Raw genomic sequence first — 26,622 nt, 5'->3', positions numbered from 1 at the left:
CAATGTGGAGCTTTTGTGTAATCTTAATTCTAGGTTTGCTTCAAAAGTTGTGCTGCTCCAGTGCCACATTGGCCAGCATAGCAAGTCTATATATGGTTGAATGTAATATTAAAAACTTAAAACTGAGATAAAATTTAAGAGGCAGATGTGATATATGACAGCTGTAATATACTAATAAAAGGTAAATACATAGTTATACAATATTTCCCATTTTATTCAAAGCCTTTAGAATGAACTAGGTTTAGTGTTTTATTTCAGTCCTGGCTGTTCTTACGTTTTCAGTTCTCTACAGAATCAAAAAGTATCAAATCTCTTTGGTGTGTTTCTGTAATCGTTTCAGTTTGTTTCCACAAAATATCAAATATTCAGTGACGGGTGTATTTGTTACTTTTATTTGCATTGCAAAAAATAGGTGGGGGTGTGGGGATTTGTAGCGTGGCTTGGGAGATTCTTAAGGCTGGCCGTGCGATTGAGTGCATCTTGAGAAAAGGTGCACGGTTAGAAAGACTGTGCAGAGGGTTATAGATTTGCCTCCCAGCACTTCCACAAGTTGAACAAGTGGTTAATGGGGCCTAATGTTGCAACAGCTAACGGTGTGAACAGCAGCAGATTTTGCCGTTTCTATGAGACCTAGGTTGAATGCTGGTTTTCTTTTTACCGTTAATGACCCGAGTTAACGCGCTGCAGAGCTGCAGACTGCTTCTCCCACACCCCCTCTCCGCCTTCCGGGGCATGCTGGGATCTTTAAACCAATCGCGACACGGGCACGGGGGGCCGTGGGGCGCGCGATTTTTGCACTGGTATCAGCGCGCGATCGTCCGATCTCCGGCCCGAGCCCCCGATCCCCGGCCCGAGCCCCCGATCTCCAACCCGAGCCGGCCCGAGCCCCCGATCTCCGGCCCGAGCCCGAGCCCCCGATCTCCAACCCGAGCCCCCGATCTCCGGCCCGAGCCCGAGCCCCCGATCTCCAACCCGAGCCCGAGCCCCCGATCTCCAACCCGAGCCCGAGCCCCCGATCTCCGGCCCGAGCCCCCGATCCCCGGCCCGAGCCCCCGATCTCCAACCCGAGCCCGAGCCCCCGATCTCCGGCCCGAGCCCCCGATCTCCGGCCCGAGCCCCCGATCTCCAACCCGAGCCCGAGCCCCCGATCTCCGGCCCGAGCCCCCGATCTCCAGCCCGAGCCCCCGATCTTCAGCCCGAGCCCCCGATCTCCGGCCCGAGCCCCCGATCTTCAGCCCGAGCCCGAGCCCCCGATCTCCAACCCGAGCCCCCGATCTCCAACCCGAGCCCCCGATCTCCAACCCGAGCCCCCGATCTTCAACCCGAGCTTCCGATCTCCAGCCCGAGCCCGAGCTTCCGATCTCCAGCCCGAGCTTCCGATCTCCAGCCCGAGCCCCCGATCTCCAGCCCGAGCCTCCGATCTCGAACCCGAGCCCGAGCCCCCGATCTCCAGCCCGAGCCCCCGATCTCCAGCCCGAGCCCCCGATCTCCAGCCCGAGCCCCCGATCTCCAGCCCGAGCCTCCGATCTCCAGCCCGAGCCCGAGCTTCCGATCTCCAGCCCGAGCCCGAGCTTCCGATCTCCAGCCCGAGCCCGAGCTTCCGATCTCCAGCCCGAGCCTCCGATCTCCAGCCCGAGCCCGAGCTTCCGATCTCCAGCCCGAGCCCGAGCTTCCGATCTCCAGCCCGAGCCCGAGCTTCCGATCTCCAGCCCGAGCCCGAGCTTCCGATCTCCAACCGAACCCGAGCCCGATCTCCAGCCCGAGTCCGATCCCCAGCCCGAGTCCGATCCCCAGCCCGAGCGCCTGTGACTCGGCAGCACGTACTTCACAAACGAGGCGCAAAAGGGCGGCCAAAGAAGAAACAACAGCGGCGCCATCATCTGCTCAGCGAAGCCTGGCACTTCCTGGTAAGGACATGGGGGGGTGACTGGGGGAACTGCCATCCTCTCCACTCTCGATTGCGGGGCTTTTACGTCCCTTCGGCCTAATTTTGACTGACCACCACGCCTTCTCCAACCGATAGAAACCTTCCTTTAATTCAGGCTGAGCGGCCGAGCTGCGCCAGTTACCGGCCACGGCGCCAAGCCCGTTCTTGGCCCTAGCTTCCAGTCACGGTCTCTGTCTGTACCGTAACCAAGGCGCAACTTGAGAGAGAGAGAGACAGCGCCATCCCAAAGAGCAACCTACCCCACTGACAGCAAGGGCCCGCCTCTATCGTCTGCCTATTGGCCGGCCGGAAGGCCTTCAAAATAAATTCGGTTGGCGATTGGCTGGCTGTCGCGTCAGTTAATGGACGGGTCAATTATTTCAAGCATCAAGTTGCGATGATTCAAAGGACAAAGTTGTCAGACAGTTTGGAGCTGTGAAACGAGCAGGTTCTGAGATGGTGGATTTTTGTTTTTCTTTTCCCTTTATTTTGTCCTTCACAAAGTCGATTCTAAACTGGTTGAAGTAAGCTGCAAGATTGCACTTTTTTGTGCTCAACAGGTGAAGTTCAGCTGTTTTGGCGAGTAAGCTTTTCATATTTGTGAAAACATAACTTGTAAGTACTGTAAGGTGCATTACAGTGATCTTTCAGGTCTGTGAAAGATTGGTCCAAACAGCCATAGAACAATTTCTTAATTTGTGCACGTTTCTTGATTTAAATGTGCATGCGTCTATTCACGTTCACGTTCTGAGTACCATATTGACATGTTTCAACATGAAGACATGGCATAATAATTTGAAAAAGTCATTGTCCCATTTGGAAATAAGCAGCTTATAACCAATTATTTCATTCTCTGGGCATGGTGCTTTCGATGGAACATGAAACAAGCCTTTAAATTAATTTCAGGTTTTAAAAAAATGTTTATTTTGTGACTGATCCTGTGGTTTGTAATTACTGTATTGGAATAAATTAGCTCTACATCTCCTTCATGTATTTGGGGGGTTCCTCAAATCGTTGAAATAGCCAATGATAATTTGTGACTCTCTCAGCATGTTATCTTCCAGAATTTGCTTCGAGCATTTTGTTTTTAGGCCACCTCTTCAGATATTGTCAAACTAAATTTTAATGCATTCTGGTAATCTAATACTAGGTAATGTTCTTTTAAAACTTTTACCTTCAGATTTGTCCTTATTCTTGAAGAATTGTTTGTGAATTCCTTTGAATTTTTAAATGTATTCCTAAATTGCTCACCATTGAACTGCTTTGCTTTGTGAACAGTAGACCTGTATTGATGCATCTCACAAAATGTACTAATTTGAATTTGAGTAATTTTCTAGTAGTTACAATGATTGTAATTGGATGTCTTAATAGGCAATTTGTAGCTGTCATCGGGTAACTTTATACGGAATTATCAAGTAAGGCATTGTTGACACCATTTCAGAAATTTATACTCTCAGTCCTATATTTTAAGTGGGTCTGTCAGAAACTGGTTGATCAAATTTGCATTGCAATTCATTCATTTTGGGATCTATATGTAGAGCTATGTTGTCTTCTTTTACATGAGTACTGTACATTGTCCTTTAAAGATCATTCCAGATATTGAACACTCTTTGTATGAAGAAATGCTTTCTAACAACAATCTTAAGCTTACCTTTTACTACTTTGTACCTGTGTCCTGTTTCCCTGCAATCATGTTTTAATTTGAAATGGAGCTCCGGATGAACTTTTCTATTTCCCTTAGTATCTTGTAAACTTCTAAGGCCTCCTTTTTATTTGCCTGTTTTCAAGGCTGGAGAGTCTTTTTTTTATATAAGCTTTCCTCATAATTCAGTCCTCTGACAGAGTGTTCAGCTTTTTGACTCTTTTGTGCACTGCTTCCAGAGCTTGGACCTTTCTAATATATCTCAGTGATCAGGTCAAAAAAAATGTTTGAGATATGGCCTCACTGGAGCCACCCTATAGCTTCAACATAATGGCCTCAGACTTGTACTCTCCTGATTTGTCAACATAGCTCAGTATTCTGTTTGCTTTGTTCATTGCTGGTCTGCAATAATTGGACATGGTCAGTGTTGAGTCTATCATCATTCTCGGATCTCTTTCAGCCTGTCCCCTAGCAAATTAAGAATACATTAAAAAATTCAAAGGAATTCACAAACAATACTCAAAGATGAAGGTGAAGTTTTAAAAGAACATTACCTAATATTAGACTACCAGAATGCATTAAAATTCAGTACGATGGGCTGAATGGCCTCCTCCTGTGCTGCACCTACTATGATTGTAGGTAAATCTTCCATTTTTCTTTCAGTGTATAAGACCATGCACTTATTTGTATTGATTTCATCTGCCATAGATTTTCCCACTTGTTTGTATTGCCTCAGTCCTTCTCTAGATTTTTGGCAGCTTCATTAGACAATACTGCTTGCTGCCCCCCTCAATTTATTGTTTGCTAATTAGATGACTTTCCAATGTCTTTCTGAATTCAGGTTGTTAATGTAGATGAGAAACAGTAGGGATCCCAGCAGTGATCCCTGGGGCATTCCATTCAGTCCCTCTCCCCAGCCTGATGGCATTCCCTTAACTAGTGCTTCCTCTCAGCCAATTATCTAGTTTTACATAGAGTATTTACTGCCTCAAGCTTGTGTAGTAGCCTTCTAAGTGTAATGTTATCAAAGGTTTTCTGAAGGTCTTGGTATACAATATCATAGGACTTCCAACATTCACTCAGAATGTCACTGCCTCAAAGTTAAGGAGGTTGGTCAGACAAGACCTGGGCCTTCTAAAGCCACATTTCAGATGAGTAACCTTGAATTTAATCCTAGTGATCAGTTCTGCTATTATTTTCCCAGTTACTGATGTAAGACAAATGGTTTATTTTTACCCAGGTGTATTTTGTCACCCTTCTTGAAAATAAGAAGCACTTCGGGTTGTTTTCAATCCAGTGGGATCATGCTTTTTTTTATTGCCTCCTTCATGATGACTTCAGCACCGAGTAGATTTCATTCCTATTGTCACTTAGCACCCTCGGGTGCATAATATCTATCCCCGAGGAATTATTGGTTTTGAACCCTTTAAGCCTATCTAGTGAAATCACAGATCATCAAGTTTAGTTGTGGAACATGCCACTAGAATCTTCTCTAGAGCATAGTTGCAGGGAGCACTCATTTAGTAAGTTACCTATTTCATCTTCTGTTTAAACCCTGATTACATTCTTTACGAACTTCATTTCTTCTTTGATAATCCTTTTGCTGTATTAACACTGGAAGAATTTCTTCCTGGTGTTTGTCTTCTACAATTGTACTCTTCCTCTTCTCTTTTTGGCCCTCTTCTCAGAGACTCTGGCATCATTTAACAGTTGGTTTTTCATTTCTGGAGTTGAACGTACCTTTTGGAAAAGAAACACTATAGCATTTGCAAATCCGATCTGCTTGAAAGTTTGATTGTTACCCTACATATATGCAAAGAAGTAAGAAGGTTGATGCATTCTTTAAAAATAATCAAATAACAAAACAAGAAATGTGCATTTATAACATAGATGCTATTATTGAATGCCTTTTAGTGCTTTTTAATACTTTTCAGACTAAATTCATAGGAGTTACATGTAAATCTTAGATTAGGGTTACAAGTACTTAAAATATGTGCTAATATGTCTACTGTGGTGTTCACTGGTCATCTTTGTTTCTGCTGCAGCAGCATACGTGTGACAGTGGTTTGCCACTGTAGTAATATGGTAAATGTACTGATCTATAACATAACTGAGATGAGGTAAAAATTTTACACACTTCACTGATATTCTACGATGAAGGGCCTCAGATATATTTGATAGTATGTGTCTCCCACTTTATAAAACTTGCTTTAGATGCAAGTCACTTAGTTTTCCCTCCCCTGCAACTTACTAGTTTTTAAATAGATTTGTTTTCTTTGCTCTACCTTCCATAACCCTCCACCGTTCCCTAAGCTTTTGTCCTTTTTCTGTCAGTTACACAATTATGAAAAACTTTTCTCTCTGCTTATTTCCCTCTGGGCTTAGTTTTAGCAAGAACTATATCAGGACGGCACAGTTGGTATCATTCTTGCCTTTAAGTCTGAAGATTATATATTCAAGCCCCATTAAAGAAATGCAAATGTAATCTAGGTTGTCATTTCAGTCTGGAAGTGCTGCATTGTTGGCGGTGCTATCTTTTGCATGAGATGTTAAACCAAGGCCACGAAGTGGATGGATAAGATTGTGTGGTGCTATTTGAATAAGAGCCAGTGTCCTGGACAGCATTCTTCCCTCAGCCAACAGCACCAAAATTTTGTTTGGTCATCCGTTCATTTGTTGTTTGTGGGTGCTTGTCATGCGCAAGTTGGCTGCCATGTTTGCCGAGATCCCTTTCCCCTTCCTACCCCTCCTTGTCCTTTCAAGCTGCTGTTGCCATAGGAATTCAGCAGGGAGGTTCTCATTATTGAGCCTGATGGCCAGCACTTGAATTGATCGTCAATTTGTCAACAAGAGCTGGAAATCCTGATCGCCCAAGGCCCAGATAAAAGTGATTAACTCAGGGACTGAAGCAGAACTCCAGCTTCAGGCCCCAGAAAGAGGGCAGGCCTGTGTGGAGGTAAACTTCTTGTAGGTATTTGCAACACTAAATTACTAATTTTACAGGTAGGTTTTGTGATTTTTGTTTGAGTTGTGTATTTAAAAAAATATTTTAATATGTTTTAGCTGGACGTGGTTGGCTGAAACCCTGTTGCTCGTATCCTAACTCGCACCAAGTCCCAATCATCCATCATCCCTGTGCATCTACATACTGCCCCTCGGCAACATCATCCGTAAACACGACGTCAGGTTCCACATGTATGCTGACGACACCCAACTCTACCTCACCACCACCTTTCTCGACCCCAAGTCTTTTATTTGTCACACTGCTTGTCCGATTAGATGAGTAAAAATAGCCTCCAACAAAATATTGGGAAGACCAAAGCCATTGTCTTCAGTCCCCGCTACAAACTCTGTTCCCTAGCCACGACTCCATCCCTCTCCCTGGCCACTGTCTGAGGTTGAACCAGACTGTTTACAACCTTGGTGGCCTATTTGTCCCTGAGATGAGCTACCGACCACATATCGACTCCATCATCAAGATCGCCTACTTCCACCTGTTCACACATCACCCCTGTGCTCGTCCCAGTCCAGGAACGTCTCGATTTTAAAATTCTCATCCTTGTTTTCAAATCCCTCCATGGCCTCGCTCCTCCCTATCTTTGTAACCTCTTCCAGCCCTACAATCCTCTGAGATTTCTTGCCTCTTGCACATCCCTGATTTTTATGGCTCCACCATTGGCGGCTGTGCCTTCAGCTGCCTAGGCCCTAAGCTCTGGAATTCCCTCCCTAAACCTCTCTACCTCTCTCTCATCTTTTAAGATGCTCCTTAAAACCTACCTCTTTGACCAAACTTTTGGTCACCTGACCTAGTATCTCCTTATGTGGCTCAGTGTCAAATTTTGTTTGATAATGCACCTGTGAAATGCCTTGGGAAGTTTTACTACATTAAAAGCTCTATATAAATGTGAGTTGTTGTTGTTGTTGAGTGAGGAAGGGAAATGGTGGCCAGAAGCAACTATGAAAAATTGAGCTATTTGGAAATAATAAGCAACTAGCTTCACTTTGTCAAAACAAAATACTGTGCATCTGAAATAAAAACAAAATATGCTGGAAATACTCAGCAAGTCATTCAGCATTTATGGAGAAAGAAACAGAGTTAATATTTCAGGTCGATGACTTTGTCAGAACTGGAAGAAGTTGAAGGTTAAACAGTTTTTGAGGAAGTACGGAGCCAGGGAAAGGAGGGGAGGAGAGGAGAGGAGAGGAAAGAACAAAAGGGAAGGTCTCTGTTAGGGTGGAAGGCAGGAGTGATTAAATGACAAAAGGGATGGTGGTGCAAGGCAAGGAAGGTAGTAATGGGACAAGTAAAGAAACAAAAGATGGGTGTAGTGGAGCTGTAAATGGCAACAGCAGAACCATTACCAGCACCTGCTATCCTAAAAAATGGGAGCAGTGGTTATGATCTGAAATTATTGAAATCAGGTTGTAAAGTGCCTAAGCAAAAGATGGGGTGCTGTTCTTTGAGCTTCCGTTGAGCATCATTGTAAGAGGCCGAGGACAGAGAGGTCAGAGTGGGAGTGGGACGGGGAACTAAAATGGCAAGCGACCGGCAAGTCAGGGTCACGCTTGCAGACTGAACGTAGGTGTTCAGCAAAGCGATCACCCAATCTGTGTTTGGTCTCTCCAATGTAGAGGAGATCGCATTGTGAGCAGTGAATACAGTATACTAAATTGAAAGAAATACAAGTAAATCACTGTTTCACCTGGAAGGAGTGTTTGGGGCCCTAGATGATGGGAAGGGAGGAGGTGAAAGGGCTGGTGTTGCATCTCCTGCGCTCGTACGGGAAGGTGCCGTGGGGATGAGAGTGGGTGATGGAAGAGTGGATTAGGGTGTCGCGGACGGAGCGATCCCTTTGGAACGCTGAAAGGGGAGGGGAGGGGAAGATGTGTTTGGTGGTGGTATCACATTGGAGGTGGCGGAAATGACGGAAGATGATACGTTGAATGTGGAGGCTGGTGGGGGGAAGGTGAGGCCAAGGGGGAACCCTATCATAGTTCTGGGAGGAAGGGTTGAGGGCAGAGGTGTGGGAAATGGGATGGACACAGTCATGGGCCCTGTCAACTACTGTGGTGGGGAATCCTTGGTTGAGGAAATAGGAAGACATATCGGAAGCACTAGTGTGGAAGGTGGCATCATCAGAACAGATGCGACTGAGACGGAGAAACTGGGAAAAGGGAATAGAGTCCTTACAGGAAGCGGGGTGGGAGGAAGTGCAATCAGCTGTAGGAGTCGTTGGGTTTATAGTAGATATTGGTTGACAGCTTATCCCCAGAAATGGAGATAGAGAAGTCGAGGATGGAAGAGTCAGAGATGGACCACATGAAGGCGAGGGAAGGGTGGAAATTGGAAGCAAAGTTGATGACATTTTCCACTTCGGGGTGAGAGCAGGAAACTGCACCGTACAGTCATCAATGTACACAAAAAAGAGGTGAGGAAGGGGTCCTGAGTAGGACTGGAACAAGGAATGTTCCATGTATCCCACAAAAGGGCAGGCATAGCTAGTACCCATATGATTTCCCATGGTGACACCTTTTTATTTGGAGGAAGTGAGTGGAGTCAAAGGAGAAGTTGTTCAAAGTAAGAACAAGTTCAGCCAGGTGGAGGATGGTGGTGGATGGGGACTGGTTGGGCCTCCATTCAAGGAAGAAGCGGAGGGCCCACAGGCCGTCCTGGTAGGGGATGGAGGTGTAGAGGGACTGGACGTCCATGGTGAAAAGGAGACGGTTAGGGTCGGGGAATTGGAAACTGTTAAAATGGCAGAGGGCACCAGAAGAGTTGCGAATGTAGGTCAGAAGAGACTGGACAATGGGAGAAAAAATAGAGTCGAGATAGGAAGAAATTAGTTCCGTGGGGCAAGAACAGGCTGAAACGATGAGTCTCCCTGGGCAGTCCTGTTTGTGGATCTTGGGAACGAGGTAGAAGCAGGCTGTGTGGGGTCGAAGTGGGCTACCCTCCACCCTATCAGAGATCTTCCCTTTTGTTCTTTCCTCCCCTGGCTCTGTACTTGCTTAAAAACTGTTTGATCTTCAACTTCTTCCAGTTCTGACGAACGGTCATCGACCTGAAATGTTAACTCTGTTTCTTCCTCCACAGATGCTGCCTGACTTGCTGAGTATTTCCAGCATTTTCTGTTTTGGTTCACTTTTTGTGTTGGTTTCTGGTGCCATATTACTGGGTATCAAAAGAATTTCAGTTATATGGGTAATTTTATATTATTTGCTGTTTGTTGAGGTGGGCAACTGTTTCTATTTGTCTAGCAAATTGCAATGATTTTTGATAGCTTCACTTTTGGTCAATGGGATATCTGAGCCATTCAGTACGTTGACTTAGCACAGTAATCGGTGTATCTTTTGCCTTACATTGGCTTTGAGGTGTGATGCCCTACTGGTGCCTGGTGGGCACTAGTTTATTTTATGCAGATGCAGCACGACAAAGGTTTTAAATCAAAAGCCAAGCAGTAATTTCAGGCTGTTTTCAACATAAAAATAATTTACACATATTAATATAGCAAATGTTCTGTGCAAGTGATCTTTAAGTATTAACACATTGCTATTTGCTAATCACTTTGAGAAACCCAATAGTTGCAGTATTGGAATGTACTTTTTCTGCCTTGGAGAGCTTGGTTTAAATCCCATTCCTGACCGGTATTTTTGCCACTTTAATTAGATTGTGGGATGGAGATAAAGGGTATTTCCCCTCTTTGATGCTACACGACTGACTGAAAGAATTGCATTCATGATGTGCCCAACATGTCTTGCCCTCCAAAGATGTTGTGTATTTGAAGTAGAAATGCTGTACAATGGTGTTAGACTTTAATCTTGTACCATCCAAATGATTCTTAGGCCACCTGTAGAGGAGGATGGTGCATGTATGCGTGTGTATGTGTGTCTCTCTCTTTTTCTCTCCTGTGGTGCGCACTTGCTTGGCCTCATGCTTCCGCTTTTGCATTCTTTTTCTCTTGCTTTCGATTTATTTCACTTTTGTTTTCCCTCTCATTCTCATTGTTTTGTGGGATCATTAGTTTGAAATGGTTAAAATCTATCAGTACTGCTTAGTACTTGCATTTAGTAGAATATAAGATATCTAAATGCAACTCATTTGCTTCGTATCATTCTTACTGGTCAATAAAATTATAGTTGATAAATGACAAAGTTATTGAAAGGAACATTATAAAAAAAGTACAGTAGTTGCATGATTGTTTTTGTAGTCTTTTTATAAGTAGTTTGAATTTTACATTTTCAAGGATGTATGATTGCAAAGTACTGTATTTCACTGCTACATACTAAATACTAATTGGCCCATTAATGTGGAGTTATTTAATTGGTGCTGGTGGTACCATGGATTGCTCTTTGTTCAATACAATCTGGAAACCAAGGAAGCCATATTTGAAAACTTCAAACTTGGGAGAGAGTTAAATATTAATTTGAACAAATATGAGATTTGCATTTACTTTTCCAAGTATCAGTCGAACAAGGTTAATGTCCCAATATTGTGGCACACGTGACAGCATTCAATTGTGCTGCCAGCTTCGCATTAGAAAGAATTTGTATTTAAAAATGCCTTAACTGTGGTCTAACCAATTCTTTGTATAAATTCATCATTACTTCTTTACTCTTGCGGTCTGTGTCCTTATTGATAAAACCCCAAATTATTGTGGCCCTTTTTTATAGCTTAATCTACCTGCACTCACTTTCAGAGAATTATGTATTTGACTCTTTAAGTCCCTCTGTTCATTCAAACCCTTCAGTGTTTTTTTTTATTCGTTCACGGGATGTGGGCGTCGCTGGCGAGGCCAGCATTTATTGCCCATCCCTAATTGCTTTCGAGAAGGTGGTGGTGAGCCGCCTTCTTGAATCGCTGCAGTCCGTGTGGTGACGGTTCTCCCACAGTGCTGTTAGGAAGGGAGTTCCAGGATTTTGACCCAGCGACAATGAAGGAACGGCGATATATTTCCAAGTCGGGATGGTGTGTGACTTGGAGGGGAACGTGCAGGTGGTGTTGTTTCCATGTGCCTGCTGCTCTTGTCCTTCTAGGTGGTAGAGGTCGCGGGTTTGGGAGGTGCTGTCGAAGAAGCCTTGGCGAGTTGCTGCAGTGCATCCTGTGGATGGTACACACTGCAGCCACAGTGCTCCGGTGGTGAAGGGAGTGAATGTTTAGGGTGGTGGATGGGGTGCCAATCAAGTGGGCTGCTTTATCTTGGATGGTGTCGAGCTTCTTATCTCTTCAGTGTCTTTCCATTACGTTTATACTCCCATTCCTTGTTTTTCCTACATTACAACAGTGACTACACTTCAGAAATACTGTACTTCATTGGCTGTGAAGTGCTTTGGTCATGAGGTCCTGAGGTCATGAAAGGTGCTATATAAATGCAAGTTCTTTCTTTCTTCCAAAATGTATTACTTCACACTTATCCACATTAAATTGAATCTGCCACCTTTTCTGCCTATTTTAACCTGTCTACGTCTTCCTAGAAGCTTTTTAGTCAACTTTGCTGTTTGGCAAACCTCCTATGTTTGTGTTGTCAGCAAATTTTGAGACTGTGTTCACTGTACCCAAATCCAGATCATATTTATATATAATTGACCTGGCACTGACCCCTTGGAGTACACCACTTTTGACCTCTCCAGTCTGAACAGCACCTATTTACGTTAACATTAGTTCCTGTGTGTCAACTACCTTTCTATCCATGCTGCTACATTTCCTCCAAAATGCCTGAATTTTTCTAACAAGCCACCTTTATAAGACACCTTACTGAATGCCTTCTGAAAATCTATATACACTCCATTTCATTTCATTTAGCTATTGAATTGATCACTTCTTCAAAATAAAAACTAAGTTGTTGTCAAACATAACTGGCCCATAACAAATTTGTGCTGGCTGTCCTTGATGAACTTATGGGCGTCATTTTAGCACCCGCTATCGGGTGCGTTCCTGGCGGGGGGGCTCCGAAAATCGGAGAATCCCGGCACGGTACCGGAGCCCGCCCCGAACCCGCGCACTTCCGGGTTCCCCGCTGACGCGCCAGCGTGCGCGCGCAGCCCCTGCTGGTGGGAATCCCGCAGGCAATTAAAGCCAGCGGGGTTCCACTTGAAGGTATTTATGTAGGTATTTCAGGTCATTAACTGACCTGATTAAGGGATTATGTGGGATTTTAGAGCAAACTGGGACTGTTTCCCACACTGGGGGAAACACTCCCAGGTCAAATGGTCGTGTTGCAGCTGTCAGCCTGTGGCAGCTGCAAAGGTCCATTTGACAGGTGTGGGGGGGAGACCTTCACCCATTGCAGGAGGCCACTCTGTCACTTGGGACAAAGTTTGGCCTCTACCACCCTCCTCCTGACAGTCAAAGTCACTAACCTGCACACTTACCCCGGGGTCCAGAGACATGTACCTACCTTGCGGACCCCCTCAGATGTACATCTTGCGGATGGGGGCCGCCGTAGCTGCAGTCATGACCTCCTCGGAGGGCGAACAGCATCACCAGCCTCGCCATCCACGCTGTCCACCTCTGACACGTGGAGCTCCACAACAGAGTGCTGTGACACATCCACCTGTATAGCAGGAGGGAGGGCTACCGCAGAGAGAGATGCGTCGCAGAGGGCACTACCCTCGCCACAGGGTCCACAGACCGAGGCTCAGCTTCCTGGACCTCTCTGAGCAGCAGTGCACACGGAGGCTCAGAGTCACTCGACATGTAGTCGTGGACATCTGCAGCCTCTTTCATGCCGAGCTGCTCCCGGCTGGCCCGAGCACCATCTTCTTACCTGTCGCTGTCAAAGTCAGAACTGCCCTCAACAACTTCTCCTCCGCATCCTTCCAGGGTGCAACCGGGGACATCGCCGACGTCTCTCAGTCATCAGCACAAAAGAGCCCTGCAAATACACCGACACCCACTCTGCAGTGACACAATGGGTGGCATCAGTTGTGGGTCCTCATAGTGATCCTCAGGAGAGGGCATTATTGCACAAACCAGACAGGATTCGCGAAGACATGGCAGTAGTGGTGCCAATATAATATGTAATGTGAGTTGGTCAGAAATTCAACATAAGTACCACCCATGACAAACCCTCAGACACCCTTGTGCATCCCCTTCATGCTCACGACATGTTTGCCTTACGCTGCCTACTGCACATATGTGATGCATGCCCTGTGGCTGCAGCACAGGTAGTGGCAGGTTGAGTGAGGCTGGCCGTGAAAGAGATGCACGAGAGGGTGAGTATGAGAGAGAGCCATGAGATTGTACGAGGATTGGGTTGAGTGGTAGTGGCGGGATGAGCACTGGCGAGGTGAGTAAGTGCAGGTAAGATGAGGATGAGGTTTGAGTGGGTATGAGGGGTGATGTGAGAGAGTTGTGTTGGCAGTGCTGAAGGAGATGTGGGGTGGGGGCAGTCATGTGGCAGATGGAGTGTAGGGGAAAGACTACGTGTACTCACTTTGGCTGACCTACTGAGGTCATTGGAGCGCCTCCTGCACTGTATGCAGGTGGGCGATACGTTGGTTGCGCTGGTGACCTCCTCTGCCACCTCGAGCCAGGCCTTCCTGGTGGCAGAGGCAGGCCGCTTCCTCCCGCCCGCCGGTGGGAAGATCTCTGTCCTCCCCCTCCTCCTCACCCCATGTATTGATACCTGGAGTGAGGCATCATTAAACTGGGAGCAGCCTTCCCCCTGGGCTGCTCCATGCTGTAATTTTTGCTATTTGTTGCAGCATCTGTCAGTGGAGGACTGCCCCTTTAAATAGAGCGCCTCCAGCTGACAGATCTTACTGCGCATGCGCAGCCTGCCCGACGCGCAGATCAGTAGTGGGGAACCCGGAGGAGCAGGTAAGTGGATCCAATTAGTGGATTGGATGCTACAATCGCGCGGGAAACTGACTAATTTCACCGGGCGCGTTACCCATGCGCCCGATAGCCCCCCCACCCCCCGCCGAGAACCCGCAGCCCTGCTAACATCGGGCCCTATGTCTTTTTAAATGCTGACTAATTTTATCTTGAATTATGGATTCTAAGAATTTGCACACAACCGAGTCATCGTCTCTTTGGCTTGAACATGTCCGTGGAATTCAACTCTGTTTCAGACGTGTTTTAGATCTTTAAATTGGAATTACAGAAAGGGATTCACTGACTTTCAGCATTGCAGCTTTGTGGGGTCGGATTTTTGCCTGGGATGTAAATCTGGCAGGCGTAGCGCACGCCAGATTTTCCTTTCTGTGCTTCACCTTGGTGATACTTCACACCCGCATGTCAAGACAAAAATCTAACCATATGTGAACAGCTGTACTCCCACTCCCCCCCACCCCATTTGCCACCTGAATCCCAATTAATGTGATTGAGGTGAATTCGGAAACATTAAGTGATCTAATTCAGATCAGTTGAGAGTTTGTGGTGACTTTGAGGAGTTTGAGGTGACATCCTCAATAGTTAGTTAAAAATAAATCTTGCAGATAATAATTCTGATGTACCAGAATTAGATTGTTATATTTTTGCAGTGTTCCAGGTGTAGTAAAACAGTTAGGTTCTCTGGTTTCTTGCAATTTTTTTAAATGATATTTGGTGTTTTTTTGCCATTTTAAGTTTCCAGTAAATTGGCATTTTATCATTATTTTCAGTTGTCATCTTAATGATTTAAAATTGAAAATTGGAGTAAAATGTACAGTAAAATGTATGGTTCTCTGATTCTGCAAACTTTAAAGCACTGCCATGTTATATTATGGCTTGTTATGTATAAAAATGAAATAAATTTTGTTTTTCTATTTGGCTTGTCCAAATGGGGCTGTACAGCTTTTCTACAAAATTTAAAACACAGAAATATATTTCATGACCATTTTACTTTTACGAACAATAAAGAGCCACCAAAACAAAGAAAAAATAGTTTGACAAGTTTAAATACATTTTTGGGCTGTTCAAAAACTAAAAATGGAAATAATGGAGTGCAAGGAGAAAGTCTTTATAATACCAGCATTGCATGGAGTAAGTGCTTATTAACCTGTACATTATGCCTGGAGGAACAATGTGTAACCCCTTCCCCAGCCCAATAAGGTAAGAAACTAAAATATTTTATTTCGATGGGGTTTTGGAAATGTTATTCAAATAAACATCAACTCTCAATTTTTGTGTCTGCTGTTTTCTTGGGGTTATCAGTTAAACCAGAAAATTGAAAGCCCCAAGTCCATTGGAGTACAATAAGTCGATAGTCAAGGCCAGTGGGTTTTGCTTTTCATAGGAAAATGAACATAATTGAAGGAATGCAATTCTCAAAACATTAGTATATATCCTAGAGTGCCACATAATAGAAACAGAATTTGACACTTCCAGCCACCGTAAACCAGTGGCCCTGGCTATAACGAGTGATCCTGCATAGGGGACCAAGAACTAATTAAAGCAGAAGGTCAGAGCTTAGTTCTTGAAATAGCTTGAGGCTATTTGTTCCTGCACTGGACCATTCTCTAAAGCCATTGGTGCTGCAGGATGAGCTACTGTTGTATTTGTTTTTGATAATGAAATCTACAAATAATTTCTGAATGATTGTGATTTTTGTCTTGTTACGGTGACAGTTGAATGTATTACCAGGATTTTTTTGGGGTGGGGTGGGGTGGGGGGGGATGAATTTTCTGTTTTTTGTAATTGGGGTAGGGGGGGGGTGGTGCTGGTGCTGCAATATCTCCACTGGGGGAGGGGGGTTGTGACAAGTTTACAGCGACAGTTTCCATTATAAATGTTGATAATAGAGATTTACAAAGGAAAAAATTGACAGGATGTAAGATTGTTAATATATTAATAGGTGGCTATAATTAACACTCCACTAGGGAACTTATTGATCAGCTTAAAACCTCCAGTTCAGTCATAAAATACTGTTCAAATTGTTATTTTCTACTAATTTTTATTGCAAAGAATGCAGCATTGTGCAGACTTGTTAACTTTCATGTGGTCTAAAGGCAATAATATAATTGTTTGAGGACTACAGGCTTTTGCCACGTATTAACACAAGGCTCCACCAGCTAAGGTCTTTATTAATCTAGTTGAATATTATTGTAGGCTATATTTAACAATAAAGGGTTATGATTCATGGACAAAGCTTCTTTAAAAACCCCAATAAACTCAAGTTTCATTCCATTTAATTATTTTGGATCAGAGTTATTGCTGTGAAGTAATGAGAATCCCATACAGCCACTGGTAACTAGAAAAACAGCTGATCCTAATCAGACTACACTTGTATCTTCCAATGCATTCCCTCATGCCCAGTATGAATTCCTGTATTCCTATATTTTCCAAAGCCTTGCAACTTTTTCCAGGTATTTAGTCCTTGTTGAGTACATGGCATGTGTGATCTCGTAGCTAGACATATGTCTTGAAGCTATTTGGTGAAAAATGGGTGTGGTATGAATAGAGGGATGTTGGATTCAACTGTGAGATTTAGTAAATCACTTCAATTATAAAGTGGACTGTAATTCACTTGTGAAAATAAGTACGTTTTTCACTGTTTGGTACAATGCATCCAATATTTTGCAACAAGTGTCGTCTGGAAACTGTGTAATGTTTTTCACAAATCCTGCTCTTTTCTATCACTGCACAATGCACACGCAAATGTTTTCAACACTCAGCTGCCACAGTGCAACAACTCAATAAGGTAAGGTATGCTCATGCTGAGGAGTGGAACACATTCTACTTTTGGCACCCTGTGCTAACAACAAGCACTTCTGTGTCAGGTATACTGTGGGCGGATGTCATGTAAAGCTCTCTCTTCACAGCCCAAACAAAGCACAGTAAATCTAAAACTAGAGAAAGACTCCTTGCTGCATGAGTGAGACATTTCCATTTCCCACACCAGTAGTCTTCTGAGTCTTAAGTCTGTGGTGTTTTGGTCCTGGGTTATTTTATGTTCATACAGGACGAAACTTAGACTGCTTTGTGCAGTACACAGCACCCATGATTTCAACCAGGAATCTATAAATATATCAAATGTTTTGTACAGGAATTAGCTTTTATTAAAAGGCAGAGCTAGTGCTGTCCATTCACTTTGTTATAATTGCTCAAATTGTGTGGGTTGCTCAAAAGATAGAATAGTGTGGGAAAAATGCTAAGCTTCACTGGCTGCAGCTTTAATTGGAGCCAGTTGAAGTAGATCTTTCCAAAATGATATTTTACAGGGGAGTAGCATGCAGGGAAAGGAAGTAAGTTTCATTGGGGAACTATCTCTATCTCTCTCTCTCTCTCTATATATATATATATATATATATATATAGAGAGAGAGATAGAGATAAATTTATATATATATATAAATTTATAATATATTAGAAATCTTGCATCAGTGTGCACTTCTTGCCTACAAACTCTTAATTTCTATTGTTACACTTGTGTGAACTTTTGCTGTTATAAATTCCACGCTATCTATATAAACTTGAAATGCTATAATTACATTTACAGTTTAAAGTTGAATGTGGTGGGGAAGAAAACTGGCTTTGGTTTGAGAGCAGGCATCACAGGCCTGGAATGGGTCAGAATGGACAGCGGATGGTTTGGGGCAGTACGTCTGTGCCCACCTCTCCTGAGTACTGGCAGACCCCAGAAATCCCCAGTGAATTAAATCACAAATTCCACCACGTAGTGCTGACAAATTCTAGGGACACACCTGCATGCAGCTAAAGCCTAGGACATCATACCCCACTGCTACTGTTGCCTGGGACTGCTGCTAAACTCCAGAACTTTGTGCCCTCCCCAATATTATCACCAGGTATCTACCCTAATCATGTACATGTTCTCTATGACATTGCTGTTTATCATGGACTTCTTAACAAAAAAAATCTAAGAAATTAGTGCATAGATCAGGAAATAAAGCTGCTGATTGATAATTTTCATGGCAGTGGTCACAGTTGCAGAATTTGATCCCCAAGCACTGATTTAAAAATCCCAGAATATTTAATAAAAATGGAACGAGTTATTCAGTAACCATACGTCAGTGGGCCTAATAATACATGCTGTAACTCCCTTGTATTACAAAAACAGTCTTTCCTCCAACTCGCTGTGAGGAATGCTGTGGGAAATCTGCTAATCTATAAATAGAAGTCTTGAGTATAATGTGTGTTTATAGGGAGTCTGACTTCCAACATAAATTGTTGCACCTTCAAGTGATTGTCAGGCAAAAAATAACTGGATCAAATATTTAATTGATTTAATGGGAAGCAACCAAAAATCACTTAGATTTAGCAGGCTGGGCCTCTTTTCTCTGGAAAACACAAAACCAAGAGACGACCTGATAGAAGTCTTTAAAAATTCTGAAGGGGTTTGATAGGTATGATGTGGAGAAACTGTTTCCACTTGTGGGTAAGTTCAGAACAAGGGGAGGGATAAATATCAGATAGCCACCAACAGATCAGATAAAGAATTTAGGAGGCATTCCTTTTATGCAGTATGGTTAGAATGTCGAATGGGTGGGTTGGGGTTGTGTGGGAAGTTAAAAATAGTTGTTTTTTGGGTTGTGACCACAACATTTTCTGACTTTGCATTCCCAGTGGGGAGTCTGTACTTTTATGCGCCCACGTTAAACCTGGCAGTGGAGCCAGGTTGCGGTCTCAACCCAAAAAACAACTACTTTCAACTCCCATCCAACTCCAATCCCCCTATTCTTGGGGGTTAAAATTAATCTTTCACATAATTATGTAAATAACTGAGAAGAAGAGCGAAGGTTTTGGGGAGGGACGAGGGAAGAATGAATAAAATATTTGCATTGAAAATCTGCTGTAGGAGGTACAACAAAAAATTTCTAAAAGTTATTTGCATCTTTAGGGTTTTGTAAAGTGACAGGCAAATAGTATTACAGCTATATCTGAGTTGCCCTTTCATTTCAGGGTCAGTTTTGCTTTTTTTTGTTTTCAGTGAGAATTTGAATAAAAAATTGTTGATGGTAAGATTTCTTGAAGCAGCTGAGCTGGCTATTCATCCAGCTGCGGTGGGAAGAGAAATAATAGTTACTTAATTTTCAAGAAGCAATCTAAAAAACATTTGCTAAACTGTCTCTGGGTAGAAGTCTGAGAAACTTCTTTTCAAATTCTTTCACTAAGAACATGCATTTATCCCACACACGTAATACTGCTCTCCCTTGCAATGGTGTAACCTCTGACTCGCCATGATCCATTAGTATATTAATATGATAAACAGTACACCCAGTGCATATTTCCGGTCATATCACTGTGTCAAACTGTGAATTTTTGTGTAAGTGACACAGAAATTTGTGGTGTTAAGAACCATTGCACTGCTCACAGTGAGTTGGGGTCTTAAAATCAAGGTTTATTGAAGCTGTTTAAAGGAGTCTTAGCAATATAATCCAGATAATATTATAAAAATGTGTTGAATGAGAAAGCGATATCAGTTTCAATGCCTACCTAGTGCTGCTCACAAATTGCATTACCCATTTACAAAATTTAGAATTTCTGAATATTATATTTAATATGCTAAGTGTATATTTTAAAAAAATCAAATACTCTGCAAAAGGCTATCTTTTCTGTCCTTGTGCAGAAACTTAGTATTAAAATATTCTTGTACTCGCATCTCATCTATCTACAAAATTCTAAATTTGCTTTGTATGCAGTGCACTTCCTTTCTGCCAGACTAACAAATGTTATATTTGTCTTGTGCAAATTTCTGTTTGGGAAAAAAAAATCAAGAAACAAAGATAGTCATTTAAAATGTTCAGATAAACTCCAGCAACACAAAATAACCTTAGTCACAATAACTGCAGCTTCTTAATTGATCTGTGTACAAACTTACCCAATGTTTACTTAGCAATTAAACGTAAAGGGACCCGTATAGCAAGAATACTATGTTGTGTTTCACATCGCATAATGTTCCTGTTCTTATAAAACACTTGAACTTAGGTGCAAGGCTTAGCTCAGTGGTAGCATTCTTGCCTCTGAGCCAACAAGTCATGGATTCAAGCCTCACTCCAGAGACTTGAGCACATAAACCATACTGACACTTAGTATGCAGGGAGTGCTGCACTGTTGGAGGTGCCATATTTCAGATGAGATGTTAAAACGAGGCCCCATTTGCCCTTTCAGGTGGTTGTCATGATCTTGTAGTACAGCTGGGGAGTTTAGTCAGTGTGCTGGCTAATATTTATTGTAAATTTTTGCCTCCACCAACATCACTAAAAAGTTCATCTGGTCATTTATCTCATTGCTGTTTATGGGACCTTGCTGTGTCGGCTGCTGAATTTCCCTACGTTACAACAGTGACTGCACTTCAAAAATACTTTTATTGGCTCTGTAACAAACAATAATTGAAACAAAAATCTTTATAGCATAATTGACATGGGACAATGGTCTTCTGGAGCGAAAGTATCCACGTTGTTCATCTTCAACTCATGGTGATGTGAATGTTAAAAAAAAATGTAATAAATTGGTTGTCCGTGCACTGTTGTAATGCTTTTGATTATACTCGTGTAGATACAGATTCTGAATTGTATAGTAAAGTTGACTTGTTTGGTTCTTTTTTCTCCCAAGTTGCCTGAGCAGCTTACCTGCTAATTCTCCCACTTCAGTTCTTGTTAACTAAATTCAGATTCATTTTCATGACACATGACATTTATTGTTTTCTATATTCCCATTGTTTTCATGCTATATGATTGTCATTTGCTTGTTACACTATGCTAATTTCCTTAGTGGGGAAATAAAAGGAAACCCAGTGAAAAAGCATTTGGAAAACCATTGATCTCTTTTAAAAAAAAAGAGAATTTCTTTTAGTCTTAAAATTTATAGTTGAAAAGATGTACAGGTTTCAGAGTGAACAGTGTGTTTATATTATGAAAGTTTCTCGGGGGTGGGGGGTGCTGTAGGTTCATTTGTGTAATGCAGAAAGTCTGATGGTTACTGTCCAGATTGGTTGCAGCTTACTCAGTCAGATGTGGTTGCCTTTTAATGAACTTCACAATTTCCCAAACCTTGGAGCAGTACTTTCTTTGAGCCATGGCAAATGCAAAGTGGTATATTCTAAGTTTTTGAGTAACATTACATCTTGCTAGAGTGAACTGTACATCACTTTTTGGAAGGGGTTGGGCGTGCAAATTGGAGGAGGCAAGGTAAGAGAGGCACTGACCAGCATTATTTTAATAGACATTTTAGAATTCAATTATGATCAAGTACTTCTGGAAAATTATGCATTGGATGCCTATTTTAGTTCAGGAAATCTATAGACATTGATATCGATAGAATTTCAATCAGGATAGGCGCAACCGTCGCGTTGGACTTGGATTCGGTGGGTTAAAACTTAAATTCTGTGTTTGACTGACATTCAAACTGACATTTTTATATGAATTTTTGCTATACTTGGCTGGGCTGCTGAGTGATGCAAGAAGACTTTAGAGGCCTGGAAAGAGCGAGTTCTTTGCTGTAACATTGAAAACATTGTGGTAGAGATGTGAGAGAGGAGCTGCCTGAAATGAGATTGGTGTGGCAGAGAGACTGAAAGTGAATTACAACTAGAGGGACACTTGGCAAAGTGTAGGGGTAACTTGTAGTTTACAGGTAGGAATTTGAAGTTCTTTTTACCATGCAAAGTAATGTTTCCTGGAGCTTTGGTTTTCATAAGCTCCATCAATGGCTGCATAGATGAAATGGTCTTTTCCGCTCCTGTTTTTTATTATTTAACATTACAGTTGCATAATTGATTAGTTATCCAGCTCAGTTACCTGACTGCATAGTTTTTAATTTAGCCATTTAGTTTTATGTTTGCAAAAGCAGCACTGCAAATAGTGAATGTCTGTGCCAGCACATTAAAAATTGCTAAATAGCCTGGTACTAAAGCTATGAATTTTGGATGGAAACACAAAAATTGTTCAAATGTTTGCTCAGAATAAAAAACATTTGTGTTCCAAAATTCTGTAAGCTTCAAAGAGTTAAGGCAGCTCCAGAGGTTGGATTTTGCATACCAAATAGATAACTTGTTTTTTACATGCGTACACAGGGAGTAGATTCATATTCGTCTCCAACTTGTGCAGCATGGGGGAAGCATTGTGAATATGGTCTCTCCTAACACCAGGAAGCTGTCTCACTGTGAAATTAAAGCAGTACAGTATGTGCACAAAATTACAGCACTAAATACGTGGACAGAATAGGATGCCATTTCACAATTCAGTTCAACAGGGTACACAGCACAGCTTTTAAATCAAGACACAGGACTTGAGAGGGGTAATGTGATAAATATTTTAAAGTATGTACTTTAAGGAAATCTGTAACTTTTAAAAAGTGAGTGCTAAGCTTAATATAGCTGTTTATATGAAATAAGATATATTCAAATCTGTACAGAATCACCTACTAGTCATAAAAAAAAATCAATGCCAACTCTTCAATGTATTATTTCGGAGGTAAGCTCAGGTTTACCACCTGCCAGAAAGTGGTGATAATCGGGCAGGTGGCATCAGGAACTTTGACAGTGATCTAGATGGCTGGATTTTTGACCACTTCAGTCTCCATCTCATTTTTTGCTGTCCATGTAATGATGCAGTGACACACACGCTATTTTTGTGACTGCTGCCTCATTGGTGATGTACTTGCTTTATATATGTGTCTAAGGTTGCTGAGCCCCATGGAGAGGGTGGGGGAATTTAAAGGTTCCAGATTCAGTGTTAACAGGTGCAGTTAAAAGCTTATTTTTCTGTCATTTTTATTTTGTTGCTGTTGCCAATGACTTTGTCATTTGTCTTTGTGCCATTTTCGGAAGGTTTACCATTCCCTCTTCCATTTTATATAGCGCACACTGGCATTTCCATTGGGTATGCTTTCCATCTTCTTGGAGGAAGAGCATTGAAGGTATGCCAGTATGGTGAGGCTGCACTGCAGATGCATGGCACCATTCTTCCAGAACCCTGCCCCAGAGTACAAAGACAGAGGCACTCCTACCTGAACTTGATTAAGGAGCAATGCCTGTGGAGACTTTGCAAGCAGACCTATAACCCTTCACCACCATATGCCATGAGGTGATGAGTAACATTAGCCAAACAGATGTTGTAGATGCATTAAGTGAGGTTGTAGATGCATTGTTTGCTTGAGCAAGTACTTTCATCTCCCTTCCAATAGATAATCAGTGGCAGTTTGACAAGGCACTGCAATTTAACCAAGTTACATGATTCCCGAGGGTCTAAGGAGTCATCATTTGAACTCACATGGCAATATGGCTCCCTTGCTCAATAAGTCAGCAGGCAAGGACTCTTTCCCCCATGTACAGCTCGTTTGTGACTAGCAAAAAAAGAAAGACCTCCAATGTCCCAAAGCGCTTCACAGCCAATAAAGTACTTTTTGAAGTGTAGTCACTATTGTAATGTAGGGAAACAAGGCTGCTGATTTGTGCATCGAAAGGTCCTACAAACAGCAATGAAATAAAGGTCCAGATAATTTTTGATGTTTGTTGAGGATAAATATTGGCCAGAAACTTAACTGGACCAGCCATATAAATACTGTGACCACAAGAGCAGATCAGAGGCTGGGTATTCTGCGGCGAGTGACTCACCTCCTGACTCCCCAAAGCCTTTCCACCATCTACAAGGCACAAGTCAGGAGTGTGATGGAATACTCTCCACTTGCCTGGATGAGCGCAGCTCCAACAACACTCAAGAAGCTCGACACCATCCAGGACAAAGCAGCCCGCTTGATTGGCACCCCGTCCACCACCCTAAACATTCACTCCCTTCACCACCGGCGGACAGTGGCTGCCGTGTGTACCATCCACAGGATGCACTGCAGTAACTCGCCAAGGCTTCTTCGACAGCACCTCCCAAACCTGCAACTTTTACCACTTAGAAGGACAAGAGCAGCAGGCACATGGGAACAACACCACCTGCACGTTCCCCTCCAAGTCACACACCATCCCGACTTGGAAATATATCGCCGTTCCTTCATCGTCGCTGGGTCAAAATCCTGGAACTCCCTTCCTAACAGCACTGTGGGAGAACCGTCACCACACGGACTGCAGCGGTTCAAGAAGGCGGCTCACCACCACCTTCTCAAGGGCAATTAGGGATGGGCAATAAATGCTGGCCTCGCCAGCGACGCCCACATCCCATGAACAAAAAAAAAGACACCGGGTGAACTCCCTTACTCTATTTCGAATAGTGCCATAGGATCTTTTACGTCCACCTGGGAGGGCAGATGGGGCCTCGGTTTAATGGCTCACCTGGATGATGGCACCTCAGACAGTGCAGCACTCCCTTAGTACTATACTGAAGTGCAGCCTGGATTATGTGGCCTTACAAGCTCTGAGATCGGTCTAGAACCCATGACCTTTTGACTCAGAGGTGAGAATGCTACCACTGAGCCAAATCTGACACCGCATCATGGAAGAGAAAGATTGTTTCACTGAGATTTGTCACGGTGCCTTCGTTCCCAGGCAGTCTACTTTTCAAGCAATGTTTAATTGACAAAGGCATATCTGAGTGGCTGTTTGGAGGGCAGGGCTATCCTCTGCAGCCAAAGCTGGTGCACCAATGTGGCTTGCAACAACATAAGCTGAGATACAGATATGATTAGGCCCATTTGCCTACCCAAACAATAATTGACCACACCATTGGCTCTCTGAAGGTGTGGCTCAGGTGCCTGGACTGATCTGGGGACATCTTGTAATATAGTCTTTAGGATCATGGTTGGGGGCTGCACAATTTTGCTTAACAAGGAGATCTCCTCTTGGAAGCCCAATTCGACGCACACCCCTATGGGCAGCAAGAGAAGCAGCAGCCAGTAGTGGACGCAGTGCATTACTGGTTGCTGATGGCAAGACACACGAATATGTAATACCTTTTCTTGGCTACCACAATCTGGCTACTGCATTAACAGTCCTGTCTGCATATTCCCAGAATAAATATGCCATCATCGACAGACCGTGCTGTACGTGCAACTTCCATTCATACTATCAGGTGAAAGCTACTTCCGAATCTATTGCAGGCCGCATCTTTTTTGTTGCTGCTTGGGTAGCCAGATCCTGTGTCTTTTCAGCAAATATGCAGACAGTGGAAGGGCTGATGGGATGGCCTGCTTGCACTACCAGCTTGAGAGAGTAGCATCATGTCTGTCTGTAGCTGCTATGGCATAAGTACTGAGCATTGTCCCTGCATGGACAGTGATCTGCAGGAAAGCAAATCTACTGGCACCAGTGAGATCAGTGAAGCCCTATGAGATTCTTGTCTCCAATTCAACCTCAATCATTTAGAGCCCAGTATAGCACCCCAGTCTTTCATGGCAGCTTTCTGAGCATAGGACAGTATGAAGTGTCTTGTACTATTTTCAGTCAGCTTATTAGCCGTATAAGGGTTTTATTGTTACACTTGGATACGCAGTACTAATGGTTTGCACATAAGATCGTGCTTGGGTTCGTAAGAAGCCAAAGCTTACTTATAGGAACGACCTTTTGCGCTGGGCTTTAGAACAAGTATTTGGTGGGAGCTTGAATTGTAACAAGTAGATGTGGCTTAATTCCAAGGTGGTTTTGAAGTTAGATAGAAGTAAGACCATATCTGAACTAATGAACTGGCATATGGTACGTGGTTCGTGCTATTTCCAATTTTTTCAAGCTGGTACAATTTTATAAATATGCCATGGACAGACCATTGGAGCTAAATATTTGCATTGTGTGAATTGTGGTTGCTTGTAGACCACTGTACCACTGAGCACATGAGCAATGGGAATAATTAAAAGGCTATAATCTAATTGAGGTATCCAAGTGATGTTATAAACCTCAAGAGCAAAGCTTGAGTGATTTTCTGAAGATTTGGTGATAGCTTCCCTTCCCTGGCATTCTGTATTTTTGGGAGGGAAAATCTCTATCATTTGTTGACAAGCTGCATGTTTGTCATTAAAAGGCCAGTGCACACCCTGTTATTGATGTGAGATGCAGATAAATGGTATTTAGAGGTATATTTTACTTCAGATTCTTGTGTTTTATATTGTGGGTGTCTATGTAAATAGTACATCTACATCTTTGAGGACTGTGGTTGGGAAAAAAAATCATGTGTTTGAATGCAATCAGGAATTAGCAGCTGACGCTGTTGGACTGGATTAGAATATCTTCCACAGTAGA

At 43.1% G+C, this 26,622-nt stretch overlaps 1 protein-coding gene across 4 annotated transcripts in view; it reads left to right on the top strand.

The window, feature by feature from the left end:
* Positions 1–744: 744 nt before the first annotated feature.
* Positions 745–26,622, top strand: part of nek7 (NIMA-related kinase 7) — a 188,522-nt gene continuing 162,644 nt past the window's right edge. For 2 of the 4 annotated variants that reach the window (XM_067990631.1, XM_067990629.1), the window contains exon 1: positions 2,169–2,487. The gene's annotated coding sequence lies outside the window, so the exon portion shown is untranslated. Of the gene's footprint in view, positions 1,908–2,168; positions 2,511–26,622 lie in introns of those variants that run through there. The other 2 variants (XM_067990628.1, XM_067990630.1) reach the window with 2 other exon arrangements.

Source organism: Heptranchias perlo, chromosome 9 (genome assembly GCF_035084215.1).
Source record: "Heptranchias perlo isolate sHepPer1 chromosome 9, sHepPer1.hap1, whole genome shotgun sequence".
Taxonomy (NCBI): domain Eukaryota; kingdom Metazoa; phylum Chordata; class Chondrichthyes; order Hexanchiformes; family Hexanchidae; genus Heptranchias; species Heptranchias perlo.
Note: the sequence above shows the minus strand (reverse complement) of the source record. Positions and strands in the feature narration are given on the sequence as shown.